At 37.8% G+C, this 16,214-nt stretch overlaps 1 protein-coding gene across 10 annotated transcripts in view; it reads left to right on the top strand.

The window, feature by feature from the left end:
- Positions 1–16,214, top strand: part of PTPRM (protein tyrosine phosphatase receptor type M) — a 443,590-nt gene that overhangs the window by 355,920 nt on the left and 71,456 nt on the right. The gene's annotated exons all lie outside the window — the stretch shown is intronic.

The following is a 16,214-nucleotide window of genomic DNA, read 5'->3' as shown; positions in this document are numbered from 1 at the left end:
CCCAGTTTGCATTTTACTGCTTGCATTTTACAAGGGATGGTGTTTTTTGAACTTCACGCGTTGTCATGCCAACTTCACGTTATAAAAATTGCTTAAATATATAATTGTTTAAACTGGTGTTTCTATTATTAGATTTCCAAAACCCATGCTTCAGGCCACTTCCAAAGTCACTGATGACATTTTTTCCCCTGGAACAGAGGAAACAATTCATTCCCAGGAGAACTTAATCAGTTGTCAACTCTTGTTTGTGTGGCTGATTTAAACAAGTTTGTTCCTGTGAGGGTTTTTTATGCCACTGTTATTTAAAAGTGATGGAATTGAAAATTCTTGTGTTTGGAAAAGATTTGCTCATCAGCCAAAACCTTTTATACCAGCATTAAGCCTAGAGGAAAACTACAGTTAATTTATTTTTTAAAAAAATAAAATCAAGACCGTAAAATGGAATTTATAGTGCAGCCAATGACATGGCTTTTTAACTACAGTGGATCAAATGATTCTGCTGAGAAACAATTTCCAGGAAAATCACTTAATTTTCAGCCTTCCAAGCTGATGAATGGCATCCCATTATAGACAGTAGGGGTAGCCATGACTAATACCAGTAGATGCAATACATCAGAGTGTAGTTTGTTAATAGTGGCGGGGAAGGAGGACTTAAAATAGTGAAGCTGGAACTGAAAAACTCCTCTTTATATATGGAAATTGTTATAACCACAATGAACTGTAACTAGCCATATATTTGAGGGTTTTTTCCATTGGGCTACTGCAGTAATGATGTTTTTCCTCCATATGCAGTGAATGACTGCCCAATATATTCTAGCACTGCAAAGGTTGCAAATCTCTTTGTTTACATTTCTGTCAGACTGATACTGTCCTCTTTATAAATTTGAACTAGACAACAAAAGAATTTCTTCCTTATGTATTACCAGAAGGATGAATGTCCAAATGAAAAGGAAGGAATACTTTGACAGGGGATTTGTTTTGAATGAAGTCTCATAGATGGTTTTTGTTCTAACAAGACAGCAGGATTATATAGTCTCACCAGGGAGAGAGTTTGATTCAGGAGAAATTCACACAGGATTCACTACGAAAATAAATCTATGGAACAGAACAGAAAGTAAAGTAGCACATTGCCCATTAGGAGCACTTCAGAGGAGTGCAAGGATACAGAGCACTTGCTGTCATGCATAGTTTTAAGTGCTTTAAAATACAACTTAATAGTTAGGGCCACTGTTCTCAATAATTTGGGCTATACTTCACTTTCTAAGCACATATATGTATTTTTAAGTCCTATTGGTGTCATGCAGAAGTTTTTGGAGTAGCACAACTGATGCAAAGGATGAATGTTGAAAAATCATCTTTGAGCAATGGCAGGCTGGTACTTCCCTGCTCACTGCTCAGCTCTGCATTAGGATTTATCCACTTGGGATACTGAGTGTCTATAGCTCCCAATACTCAGGGGCTTGGAGGAACACCTTGTTTTGCAGGATTTTACCTGTTTGTTCTCCTGGGAAAAGGCTCCTGTTCCCACAAGAAGGACCAGACCCTTGCTCTTGGCTGGAGAGACCAATACTGTGCCTGTCTGTAGAGCCATAGCACGCGCAGGCATGTCCTTAGGGCCACACCAGTGGCAAATTCACTCCTGCTTCCCCATCTGTTTCTTGGGTGTGGAAAGAACACAAATGCATTTCTGTAAGCTGTGGACCTCAGTGCAGCCCTTCATTTGCAGCCTAGTGGTGTGAGAATGATCGGGATTGCGCAGAAATCCTGAAACCTCAGGGAAATTTCCACATAGCTAGTCTGCAGTGGATCTTCAAAATCCTTTCTATCCCCTGCCAGACCCTTAAGAAAAGAGAGATTTTCACTTGGTTCCAGTGGTGTTAGATGTTAGACTGACAGGATATCATTGGCCTGATTTCCCAAGTACCCCTACACTGATTGTGCATTATTTAATCTGTTCCTGAGTACTACAGCATGGGAGAGCTTTTACTGGTCATGAAGGAGCCTCCTTGCTCATCTTCTTTCTGCATTAAAGAAACAAAGTAACTAGAAAAGGGAAAAGTGGTTTCCTCAATTCATCACGTCTTCCTCCTTACATATGTCACCTTTTGGTTTTGGACTCAGTACCTTCACAGGGATTTCACTATATCCTTTTTAAAAAACGTCCATTGTCAGAGGGCCATAAATCTAAGTAATGAGTTCATCTGCTTCCTAAACAGATCAGTTAGGCTACTGGAGTTCAGAATGGTTTGGCATACCTAGGGCAGAAACAGATAAATTCATTACAGTCTTACAATTTCAGATAAATTTTATTTTTAATGCTGTTTTTGGATCAACTTAAATTGGTGACTACTCAGTGTAAAGTGGTTCTCTGCTAAATTAAGGCAAGTTGACATAAGACAGTTCCAAATCAATTTCAGAGTGTCCACGCAGGAGCTTGGACTGGTTTAACAAAATTGATTTGAAAACACACCTTTAATTAAACCAGTGCAACTTTGTGTAGATAAAGCCTTGAAAAATCAATTTCACATTATGTTCCATGACAGGGAGTTCTGAGCTTCCATTATCTCAAAACCAGAGGTTTCTTTGAAAAGCCAAGATTTGCAAAGGGTGTCCTGCTCAGATCAGCCTCACTTACTGTCACTAACAGGGCTGTGTCAATAACAGAATTTAAAAAAAGGATCCTCCATGTAGCTTTATCTTTAAGGCTCATCTTCCCTCTCCTCCTCTTCTGTTGAACACATCCTTTCTCAAGGTTTTCTGGCACTTAACTGTTTCAATCTGGAAATTATTTTAGATCATTAAACCAATACTATTTAAAATACAGTAATGTTATATTCTGTCAAGATAAACTGCACTGAATATGTTCCCTCTGTGCTGCATGGCCTTCAGTTTGATGTGTTGCACCAATGTAACTGTACCAATGGCTAAATTATCATAGTTAAATAAATGAATACAGGCTCAGGGTGCCTGTCAAGGTCAGGAACATTAAATATATTATCTAATATGTGTTAAACAATTCATTTCTGTTTAGCACTTCAGTTTAGCACCTGTTAGAGATTGGTTAAAGCATTTAAAAATAGTATTTAAAAATATCATAAAAAGATGGATAATTTAAAGTTAGAAGTTGGAAATAAGTGTTTAAAATAATTGGGGGTACGAAAGAAATTCTGTCTTAATAGCAGTCTATTCATTTAAATGGAACTTCAGAAGGTTTGCTAATGTAGATATGCTAAGGTAGATGTGGTAATCGTCAGTAAAACCCAACTCACTGAAAAAATTTCATTGGCCAGTGGAATATCTGGGATAAATACAAAATTATTTTAAGAAACAAAATAGGAGGAAAACTCTCTAAAACCAATAGACATACAGATCCTTGTTTGGGGAGGCAGAAATTATTACAGACAATCAGGAAATTTTTCATGGAGGATGTTTGCCCAATAGGTGCCTACTTTGAAATTTTTTTTCTCCAGACCCCTCTTAGAGTAATGTCTGACTTTGAAAGAAGTCTAATTTCCATTTTCTGCTGTCATGCAAAGCCATAACAGACTAGAATCCTGTCACTCAAACCCAGTCTCCAGTTGCATCTTTTCTTTCTCTTTTGTTCCACTAGAAGACAAATTTGCTGCCACATGACACTTTTAAGGCTTGTGCTTCTGGGACCCTGTTCTGAAATTTTGAAAACAGTAGGAAAATTGAGTATTTTTTTAATTAGGACCCAGCTGGCCCTATTTTTTCCTGCATGTTCCTTGTGCCTCCAACTAATTTTTCTCACCTCCAACCTTTACATTTATATCACACCTTTTTCTCTGATTTTATTTGATATTCTGCAACACCAGCTGAGACAGTCAGTACCATAATCAGTGCAGGTTACTTTCTATCCCACAAGACACAAGTTACACAGAAAACAGAAAGACTCTGGAACACTGGGTGAGGATGGGGGCATTAATCCACAGTGTAAATACAGGAAGGACAGTATCTGTGTCTTTAAGAACCAGGAGCAGGTAACTGTTTCTCTCTTTCTGTTTTTGTAATATAAAGGAAAACTCATTAAGCATTATAAACATAACAGAGATAGAGATAGAAGTGAAATAGTGGGAACTTGTCCAGTGAAAATGGCATGGAAAATTGTTAGAAATACTCATCCATAGAGATCACTGCTATTATTTTTTTTTCAAATTTCATCTGTTCAGATGGAGCGCAGAACAATTGCAGAATGCCCAGTTTAATTTTTAATCTTTAATACTGGAAAGTTGTGGTTTGGTTAAGCCATATATTACTATATAAGTGTTTTCTCATACACAACAAGGGATAACCCCAACAAGTGGGGCTATAGAGGTACTTTACACAAGGCAGATACTCCTCCTTTATCAAGGAACTTTGTTCAGGCATAACCATGTTCTTCACACTGCCATGTGATTTGCAAAAGCCTTCCAACAATACCAGATAACTTGTTCCTGGTTGGGGTTATCCCAGACACTTGAGCACTGGAAAACCTGGCCCTGTGGAGATCATGTAGGGAAGGAAGCAGTAAAAACAAGAAACTGCCTTATCCACAAAGCATGCTTTGGTGTATAAATCCTAAGGTACTCCAGATCAATACCGAATTGTTGAAATAAAGTAATCCCAAACCTGAAATGACATTCACTGGTGAATAGCCTGTGTTAGTAGTGACAGCTTCCCAGTGCATGCAATATCCATTTAAGTCTTGTAGAAGAATGGGTGCCTTCCAGTTTTTGATCAGCCAGAATCCGTTGTCAACGATTTTAACTGTATGGCAGTTTGGGATTTTTTCCATTCAGAGGAAGGACACTTGTTTTGCTGAATGTCTGTTGTTGTCAGCGAGTTTTTGCGATTCTTAACCTATCCTTATCATCGTGAATTTCTCTTCTTAACAGATTTCTTATGGATGAGAAGTGCTGTCATAGTGCTTAATATCATTCACGTGACACTGCCTTATGCCACAGTGTGGTTAACTGCCCAGTGATCAAGATGTCCCACAACTTTCTAAATCAAATCACACTCTTTCTCTCTCCCACTCTTCCTAAGTGCATTTTCCTCCAATTTAAATAAAAGTGCATGTATATGCAGAAACAGCTCTCTAATTTGTTTTGTTTAAGCAGGTTTAATTAGAATTTATTCTTATCACAGAAAATAGATTTAGGGAGGTCATGGCTTCATTAGATAGGCTTTGTGCTTTTATCTCTTTGAATAATAAAATTGCAGAGGTGTATTGAGTAGAACACTTCCAGTATCCTTAGGATCATTCTCGGTGGGTTGTAGGCAGCTGTTTGCTCATGCTGTGATTCAGCTATTTTTGGTACTGATCAGTCTGTGATTTACTTGAGTATGGACCTCTTGTTTTCTTCTTCTCAGCTGCCTAAACAGTCTGAACTGTGTGTGATCTCAGGCAGCAAGGACACCTAACAAGAGCAAGGATACCTAATTCAGACAATTTTTTTTCTTCATGAAAGTCCGCCAGACTTAGTCTTGTATGTACAGTTTAGACTGTGTTTTAAGGAAAGCCTGGTAGCTTTAAAGTGCATCTTTGATGACCATTGTGTCTCTCTAAGCAGCTAAAACTGAGACTGGTGATATTGATCCATTCAGAAAAATGTTGGTCCACTCAAAAGTCGTAAGATATAGATTCTTAAGCTGATCAATGGGATGGATAAACAAGTGCAGGTTGTTCTTATGTAGAAACTCTGGCAGCTATTTCAATCATTCACTGCTTCTACTGAGTCTGGTAGTCCTGGTTCATGCTGAGGCAAACATATGAATGAGTACAAAGTATGTCAGCAAGAAAAAATGTACTGTAACATGTCATTTTTCTTGGCCCTGAAGATGCCCTGAGAGTCTTTTCCATGATCAGATATTTAACAGACATTTGTTTAGTATCTCAGCATAGCTGGACTGAAAATCTAAAGTGAATTTAAAGCATGATAAGCACCTCTGATGTTATTCCTGATTCTTAATGAGTGTGTCTGGATAAGCATTGAAAATGGGTAATTTTAACTGTTGCATGCAGTTTTGTGGATGTGCCTCTGGTACTTCATTATCCCATGGTAATAAAGTTTGAATTTGCTTTAGGAGGTTATGGGGCTTTTTCCCCATCTTGAGTCCAGCCATTACAGCAGTCTTTCACAACTAATTTTAATCTTCCTCCCCTTTTTACTGACCTGTGACTCCATCATTAGGATCTTTTATTCTCTGAAGACATTGCAAAATCTTTCTCAGTTTATTCTGGAAAGATCTATGGGTGTGTGCAATATAAAACTGGAGCAATAAAAGAAATAGCTTCAAAGTTTCCGTGATTATTGTCAACTTAGTACCGAGCAGATCTCTGAAAATCCTGTATCCACATGTGGTAAGTCCAAGTAATTAACAGAGGGGTTCTATAATATTAATGGAAAGAATTAACCTTTTCCATCACACTGCTTTCTTCCTACCTGTTTGGATGTACACAGAGGAATATTCTTATTAATAACAAACACATGTCATTCCACTATTTTAGCATGTGGAATCTGTTGAACATTATTCTCCTGCCTGTCTTGTCTTCATCCCCTTTGGCAGCCACAGGTTGAGAAACAGTCAAACTGTACTAAGCAGGCTTCTCAGTATGTTTTACTCTGGTTGTCAGTTAGTGAAGCCATTTTTGCCAACTGATCTTGCTACTGTGCTTTTGCTGGTATCAGATTTCTGCTCTCTCTGTACCTATGGAAATCAGGGTTTAATTTCAGATTTAGCCAATCTGTGTATTGTTATGGGCTATTGAACACGACAGTAGGAAACTAAATGAGGCCACTGAACATCGTTTCAGTCATAGTGTGAATTTCCAGAGGGAAATCTGCAAGAATGTCTTTAATGCTCACAGCTGTTAGGTGATAGGTTAAACATTCTAAATGCTAGTGACAAGTATGATTTGAAACAAAGAAAAGTTTTTGAAACATTGCAGGCCATTTGCTTCATATTTGCACCAGCCTGACTTATTAATTATTCAAATAAGATATTGAATATTTGATCAGAATTTGTAATCCCTTCTTCAGTTAACATATTATTTACTTTGGAAAAGTGCTGATGTACCATACTTTTCCCATTGCACCTGCAAAAATGAATTGGTCCTATTTATGTGCACAGAATAATATATTGTGCTTAATGTTCAAGATATTATTCATTACTTCCTACCCATATAAGCCTTCTTACCTTCTTCATATTTTATTAGTGCCCTTTAAAAAGACATAAAAAAATCAGTCATGTAGTTATTCCATTTTGAATTATGCAGATGATGTTAAATGCGATTATAATCTATTAATTATATATACACTCTGTGTTTTCTACAGATTGCATTTATTCACTACAAATAATTAGGCATTTAAGTCCATTGCTATTCTCATGACCAGAGCATTATTACTGGCTGTTTGGAAAGTGAGAGGAACACTTTTCAAATCAAATTAGCATAATTTAGCAATTGGGGTTTTCATTTGGCATCAGTTTATCCAGAGCATATGTAAAATATTCAATATTTTCTATAATGAATTAGTTTAAATAAGTTAAAGTAGCCATTATAAATTTTTCAGGAAATGAAAATTTGTATTTTAATGTAGCCTGTGACTCAGAGTATCTTTTAAGACGTTTTCTAACTGGAATACAAGACTTGTTCTTGCATGTTTCCTGTAGTGCTGTAGTGATTGTCCTGTCAGTGGAACAGATGCTCATCATTTTCTAGCAGGAATTGTTGGTTTGGTTTTTGTTTTGGTTACAGCATATTGATTTGATGGGCCCAAAAGAGTCTGCGGGAAGTGTTAAGTCCACTGAAAATCTGCCAGGTCATAATTGGGCAGACAAGGGGGCTGGCAAGCTTCTATTCTCTCTTGCTGGTTTCCTGCCATTGCCTCTGTTTCTGTGTGATAGCTGCTCCCCAGGTTTCCCCATCACACCGGGTCTCTGTGATGCCCCTGCCTGCACTGTTGTGGGGCTCTGCTGTTTTCTGAGCTGCTTGGCTCTGCATCTGTCTTAGTAATTAACAGTGAGGTCGTCTGGGTGCACAGCAAGTCATTTCAGAGGTGCAGGGGACATGGCTTGCTAAACAGCTGTGAGAAGATGCAGGTACCTTGGTCAGGCAGAGATTAGCAGGGTAGCGATGGGCAGAAAATCCTGGGCAAAGCTGATGGGAAGTCCAGAGTACTCATGGAAACAAAGCAGCCCTGGAGGTGAGCAGAAGGAAAAGCAGGCTGGCTTTGAGGACTTGTGAAATACTGGCAGTGGGAGTCACTGTTTCAGAAGTGACATTATGGCAGTGTCAACCATGTAAATATATTGGAGTTACTGGGTTTGCAGCTTAGTTCAGGACTGATGAAAATTCATAATACTGACACTTCTTCACAAGACAGAAACAGCAGGTCAGAGTCACTCAACATAAATCCACACACAAAGCTGAAAGGTTTAGATCTACAACATGATTTGGAATCCAAGAAAGATTGGAAGACTTTAAGCACATGTTTAAGTTCAGTTGGTTTTAAAGGATTTGAGGGACTGTTTTGAAGTTGCTTTGAATATACCTTCTTTCCTGTTTTGCATTTTACTATGTACATAAATGGAAGCCACACAGGGACAGCATAGGTGTGTACATATAATGGTGAAGAATCTTGAATATCCATCCACAGAAATGATGCAGTTTCTTCCCCTTAAGGTCTTAAAAAGATTCATGAGTGACAGTGCTCTACTTTGGTCTGTGTCAAAAATAAATGGCACACGTTTTTGTTAAAATCAGCTGAGCTCAGTTATTACTCATCTACCTTTAAGGTGTCTGCCTATGCTATAATAACTGTTCTTAATATATTACAGAAGAGAAGTTGTGTCTACAAGAGAAAGGTCTGGGTCTCCAAGAGACAGGCAATCTCTGCTCTTATATCACACACCAAAGGGAATAAAAAGGAGTGAGGACCTTCTTTGATGCATGGGCTGGGGCTGTTCAGAGGCTGACAGCTATGGCTGCCTTCAGCTAACAAAGGGAGCCTGCAGTTAAGGGGGCATAAGCTCTTTTTGTGAAATTGTAGCTTTTTGTCTCTGTCCTATACATAAAGGGTTCCTTTCTGAATAGAATGCCTCCTACTGCTTGCTTTGGGATGGTGGAAGCTTCCACAGAGTGCAGTATTGGTTTCTGAAGTAAGAATAGTTTCTGATTAAGTCTGGGAGATGACAACAGGAACACTTTGCCTTTGATGCATAAATACCTGGTTGTGTCACAGAGTTTAGAGTTTTGAAATGAGATAATATTACCATTCCAATTGTTTATGCTAATACCTCCATGAGCCATCTCCGTGCTTTTCCTTGCCAAAAATGATGGCCAAACAACAGACTTCCAGTATGGCATAACAGATGTTAGGAAGGTAGGTCAGATCCTGCATCCTCTACTCAGGAAATAGTAGTGAAAGCAGCCACCTCCAACCCCACATGAATATTTAGAAAAGAACAGAGGGGACTTAAGTAGATGGGGAAAAGCTTGTAGTGAGAAGCGCTTTTTAGATTTTTCATGTCTTTCTAAAATCCTCTGAATCTAAGCATGACTCTCAAGTTGGGACACATGCTTTTTAATCTTGCGAAAGTCTGCATGCAATAGTTTGTCAGTCTTTTGTGATCCCAGTTTTGCTCTTCCATATGCTGTCAACCATTAGTCATTGCCAGAACACTTTAGCGTATTGTTTGCTTGAAAAATATTTCGTAACAGTGTCCTCTGTATTAGGCTGTGATATCTGCTGAGCTTTTGTTCACTTAGCCTTGATTTTTTTATCTGCACTTGTTTCTGTTTTTCATTGGTCTCGCTTCTCAAGCTAGACAAAGAAAAGTAAAGTAAAACTCTGCATTTCGGGTTTGTAGTTTTGCTCATTCACCCACTCATACTTGAACTCCAGCCTTTATACTCTGTGTAACACTGTTGTACACAGCTTCCCTAAGGCTGGCATAATAAACTATGCAAAGATTATATGAGTAAGGAAATCCTTACAAGTGACACAGAGCCACTTTATCAGGTCCAGTACCAAGTCTCTGCTTTCTTTCTAGGACAGTGAAATATCACTCATTCCTGGCTGCTGTAATACCCCCTTAGGATATTCTGAGCTGTGCCAGAGATCAGTGTTACTTCGGCAATGGTAACAGCAATTATTCATTATTTCTTACAATACAGGGAATCAGGAGCACCCAACAAAGCTATTAAGCAGCAGGTTTAAAATGAACAAAAGGAAATATTTTTCACACAGCACATAATTACATCGTGGAGCTCATTGCCTCAAGACGCTGCGAAGCCAAAATTATAAATGGGTTAAAAAATGGGCTAGAAAAATTCATTATTAAACACAATGGCTGTGTGCAGTCTCTGGCTGAGGAAGAGATTGCTCAGGAAAGCCATTGATTGCTAGAAGCTAAAAGGGTATGCTGGGGAAAGATTCACTCTCTGTTTGCTCTATTCTTCATACTTTTTTGTAAACATCTGCTACTAGTTCTGTTGTAGAAAAACTAATCGGTTGTATGGACCTCTGGTTTGACCCAGTATGGCTGTTAACTCACATCAAAAGGAAAAAAAAAAAATCAATGCTCTTGTATATACACAGCAAACAGTTGATGTGAAATAGTAATTCTTTTTTTTTTTTTCCCCATACTGGTAGTCAGTTTTATAGAACTAACATCACTTCAGTTTATAAAGAACACAAACTGCTTCTTAAATCAGCATCCTCAGTGTTTTCTAGTTCTTTTCTTTTACTAGCAGTTCTCCTGGTCCACTGCCTTACTGGTGGACTGCAGGACTGCTGAGGACTGGGCTGCTGCATGATGATGCTGTAAAGGGAAAGAGGAAAAATAAAAGAAATTCAGTTGTAAAATACTTTCACATAAAATGCATGTAGTTGCTGTGCTAAAGCCTAATCCTTGAGCCTTTATTCTGAGCTGTTCTTTATTCTGCAAAGAGTCTCATTTCCATTAATTAGACCCTTTCAGGAGAGTTGTAGTGATTTGAGTACATTGAGATAGTGAAACTCCTAGTGTGGGCAGTAAACCACTTCTCATGTTTTGGAGAGCAAAAGGGGCACCATTATCTGAATTTTGAAGTTAAACAGGTTGAGCTTCCAAAGCATTTGCTTTGGTTTTGCACTGGGAAGCACATTTAAATATAAGAAAAATTGGTGTCTTGCTGCTTTCCTAGTAGTTTTCTACATATTTCAGTTTTTCCACTGACTTCTTAATTGTCTCTTCTTTTACAGCATCAGCAGCTTGAATTTTGAGTTTTGATGGTTACATTGTGAATCAAGTCTATAGAAGTGACAGTAGCTGGAACATACAAAATTGTTTGAATACAAGGAAAATCACATAAATTGCTCATGCTTTTTATATGTTTAATTGTAGATCTGGTTTGAGATTGACATATTTTCCCTCCATTTGTCAGTTTTTTCCACAGCATTTGTGTTTATTTTACTGGTATTTACTAGGCACATGTATCTCTGGCGCACAAAGAAAGCTAGAAAAGCTGTGCTATGTGCAGGATTTATGGTTTCTTTGAAGTTTAACTGTTTTGTGGATTGCTTTTTAGTTCATGTTATTGAGACTGTGTTTCTTATTTTTGGTGGCATTTTTTATAAACACTTAATTCCTGCCATTAATTGATATTTGAACATTGCTGACATACAAGGACAGTCTAGTTGGGAAGCAAGTCTTTCATTTTGACATAACTAGGAGTATGTTTTCTTTTAGCTGAAGTATGCTACAGTGGAATTGCCTTAAATGTCTTGTAGTGGATCAGGTTGCATCTTTTTAAAATAGTCCTTTTCCAAGGGCAAAGAAACTAAAGTTGCTAAGTTTTGGTCTAACTGCACACTAACAGAGAGGTCTGCTTGTGCTTCATCAGTATGAAGCACATACCTGAACAAATCTGAAGCTCACTCCCTGCCAGAGTCCCTGGAGACCTGACTGACAAATCTGGAAGTGTAATAGTAAGATGATTTTTTTTGGTGTCATGAAATATTTGGATAGTGCTACCCACATGACTCTTTTAGTGTGGAGCAGCAGTGTTTTGGAGTGCTGGAGCTTAATAGTGCAATAATACTGAAAAAAATACAACAAAGGTTGGTTTCCTCTCTGTTTTCATGAAGAAAAGGGAAAAAAAGTACTCTATAGAAGGTACTATATTGATTGTCACTAATACACACCACATTTAAGCTGAAATTCATGTGCATAAAGCAGTGAAGTACTCCATTCACCATACAGTTTCTGCCCACACCTGGAAAAGTTTCAGCATGTTCTAATGAAAAACAGAAAAATTATCTTGATTTACACCAGAATTCAAGTTTGATCTAGTATCATATTGTTTGTATTTTAAGTGATATGACAAGTTTAGTTGCCAGCTATTACGACTACAGTGAAGTTATAGAGAATGATAGCTTCCAAATTCAAGTACCTAATACAAAAAAACCAAACCATACTCTTTTGAGGTATTGTCTCAGATATACTTTTAAATGTATTCATGTGGAACCAAGATTCAGGTTGACATAGAGCAAGGTAGGGAGCCAGAGTGGGACATGTAAGACCTTACCTCTCTCTTCAGCTACCTGAAATGAGGTTGTGAGCAGGTGGGGGTGGATCTCTTCAGCCATGTAGCAAGCAACAGGGCAAAAGTAAGTGGCGTCAAGTTGGTGCCAGGGGAGGTTTAGATTGGGTATTGATTATTCCACCTAATGTCAGGATTGGAACATTTCAGAACCAGGTCACTCTTGTCCATCTAGTTCACTCTTCATTATTTTATCTTGTTCCATTTGCAGGATTTGGCTCATGGAGTTTATTAATAAATGTAATAAATATGGACTTTACTGGGTTGCTATTTTAAACAACTAGTAATTGGCTTAATGAGAAACAGATGCCTAGAATCTTTGTATTGTCTTCTAAGGGAAATATTTATATAGAGACTCAAATTTTTTAAAGTTTTGTTTTATAGAGGGATGCAGAAAATAAAGGCATCTGCTGCTATTCAACAGAGCTGTTATAATGTTGGCTTGCTTCAATGAATCTAGCTTGAGTGCAGTGTTCTAATGAAAGGAAATGTAGAATAAAAATTTAGAGCTGCAATGTATATGAATCTTGAAATGTCCACAGATAGCTGATAAATTGCTGTTTTGTTCAGTTTATGCAAAAGATAAAATCAAGAAGCAGATTGCAGAAGCCAGAATTACACATCAAGTCATTAAACCTCAATCTTCATTACTGAAGAATTGTTTTGATACTCAGCAAGATCAGAATCTGAACAAAAGAGTAGCTAGGTGACATGTTCAGAAGAGTCCTGCACACCAGGAAAAAATCCACAGAATAATGTCGTAGGTATGATCTAAGTGCAGAACTATGATTGCTCCCTTTCTGTTTTTAAGGCTCTGAATATAAACAATATTTTGCACTGATTTTCTCTTTGTGACCAACCCTTTCTTTCTTCCCTAAGTTTCTTATAATCCATTTGTGTTAACATAGACTTGGTAACTTTTCAGTTAGCTCTCTTTACTTCTTGTCCTCGCCATATTTTCCTGTAGAAAAAAGACTGTTCAGTCAAACAATGCTACTTTACTTCTCTTTTTTTTTTTTCTTTTTTTTCTTTTTTTTTTTCTTTTTTTGCTGGAGTCTGTTTGCTGTATTACATTTGGGTTGTTAATTTACTAAACTGTGTTACTTGTACATAGTAATTTGAAAACACCACCAAACTAGAGGAGAAGAGACATTCTTGTTGCACATCTCCCCAGTGAGTAACTCATGACACTCAAATTCCCATCTCCATCATTATTATTGGAGACAGATTTTTTTTCTGTTAGTTCAGTACTTATTTCACTTGCAGAGTGTATTCTCTGAATGTAGCTGTGTCAGTGATAAATAAGAAGGAAGAGATATTTGCACTGGGACATTCAAAGATTGCCATTGTATTACACAAGGTCAGTACAAGTTCAGGAGACTTTTCAAAGCTCTTTGAAAATTTCTCTCTTGGAAAAAGATAGGTGGTTACATAGAAAGAGAACTGGACAATCAAAATGTCAATCAATAAGCTCCTGTAAATAAATACGTGCTATAGTGGAATTGTCACATATGCATTTTTCTTTTCTACTGAGAAAATATTAGTATCAGATGTCGGATATTAGATGAATGATGCAGAAATGCTCTTCAAATAAGAGCCTTTAGGGACAGCAAGCCCTTTTGTCCCTCCCTCATTGTTAACTTCCACTACACATTATCCATTAGCTGAGCCTGGGTCATTTGAGTATCCTCGATTCAGTGCATTGTATATTTGAATGAACTGTCTGGTTGATGAATTTCTGCAGGGTTGCCTCTCTTGGAATGAGGAAGTGCTATATATACATTTCAAGCATCAAAATAAGGCAGTTCAGGTTGGTGAGCTTCAGCTCTTCATTAGTGTGCCTAAGCAGACACTGTTTGTTCTAACAAGTAGTCCTGGGGCTGTATTGAAGGTCTGCTGTCTGTCAGTGTACAGTGAGCAAACTAAAAATAATTAGGTTAACAATTGACAGCAACACTTGTCATCATTGTCAATCCCATTGCTACCTCTGTTATTTCCATGCTGATTATCTTTATGTGCTCTTAAATACTCTGTATTATTCTTTGAGTAGTTTCTCAGACAGATGGGAAATCGTCTAGGACCAACACCATTTTTTGGAAGGTTTTATCCACCTTTCCAGTAAGTGTGCAGCTGTCCAAAGGGAAGATAATTGACAGGAAGCAATTACAGAGTGAGAGCCTGCAGAGGGATGTCTGGGAAAAGGGAACATAACTTTAAAACCCAGAGCCAGGATTTTTGAACAGTGAAGTAGCGGGAGCTCCCGTTGCTGTGGAAGTTCTCAGTGGCTCTACTGTGACCCATTACTGCTCTCCCCAAAGCAGAAAGTGTACCAAATGATCAGCTCAGGGACTGGATGCCAGCCAGCAAAAGTGGTAAATAGACATGTAGCTTTTAGATAGAACATCTTTTTCTTTAGAACAAGGAAACTGCTGGCCTAAAAGTCAAGCCCAGAGGAGTGACTGATTGACTTTATATGTTCTAGCAAACAGTGTATTTGCAAACAAGCAAAGCAGACATCGAGGCACCAAAGCTTCCTGTGAAGATCAAAAAATGTAATGAGCCAGCACAATGGAGTGCTATCCTTTTTTTGAAAGGGCACTGCAAGTAGACCTTTATCTGTTTTAGCATACCCTACTGCTCTTACTTCCCTTGAAAAGTTCTGTCTTATCTACGGGGAAAAACAACAGTGTGCAAAATATTTGTGTTCCATCAGTGCACGCCAGTGTATTCTGGCTTTTATCTTGTAGTTAAATGTGATGTCAGTGTTGCCTTGTAGCAGAATTAAAATCTTCTTATGTGAGCTTTGTTTCTCTCTTATCTTCTATTCAAACTATATAACTAGAGCAGCCGAGATACACTCATGGAAACCCTTGGGGCCCACTTAGTGAGCCAAATCCGAGGTGTGCTTTATCACTTCTGAAAGGTTAGATCAGCTGTGTGTACATTACAACTTGGATGAAGATAGGGGAGGGGTTTATTCACTTTTCAAATTCAACATTAGTTTGCTTTTGTTTTGTTTTTCTGCATGCCGTTTTATATTGCTTCAGGGAATTTTATTACATTGAAGGTTTTTCCAAATTGTGTGGTTCTAAATCACAAACAGCTTGTTTTTACAGGGGATTTGAAGATCTTATCAGGTCTTCTCTGCCTGAGTTAGCTGATAATTTAAAGTCAAGCAGTTCTTGTGAATTCTGAGCTCAGAGCACTGTCTCAATTACAATGATCTATGCAGATAAAATCAGACAAAAATATTACTGGATTACCTAGAAATGTGTTGGAATTCACCTTTCCTATCAGTGCATGTGTCCACACGTTTTAATGTTGATCACCTTTCACAGGAAATAATCTTCAGTAAGCAGAAGAGCACAGGTATTAAATAGTCTCTTTTCAAATAATACAATTGCTCGAAGAGCAATGTCACGGGCTTACAGTGTCAGTCAAGTAATGGAAAAGTATTTTCCCATGGAAAGTATTTCCCACTTCAGAAAAGTTTCTTGGAATCCTTAAGCCTTATTTTGTTCATTACATAGCATATCTAAGCAATAAGTGAAATAGCTCTCATCAATCACTATGTAAAACACGAATGAACAGAAAATTTTAATGACTGCAACACAAAGCTTACTAC

Source organism: Haemorhous mexicanus, chromosome 1 (assembly GCF_027477595.1).
Source record: "Haemorhous mexicanus isolate bHaeMex1 chromosome 1, bHaeMex1.pri, whole genome shotgun sequence".
In the NCBI taxonomy this organism is placed as follows: Eukaryota; Metazoa; Chordata; class Aves; order Passeriformes; family Fringillidae; genus Haemorhous; species Haemorhous mexicanus.
This window is presented reverse-complemented; position numbering and strand designations above follow the sequence as displayed.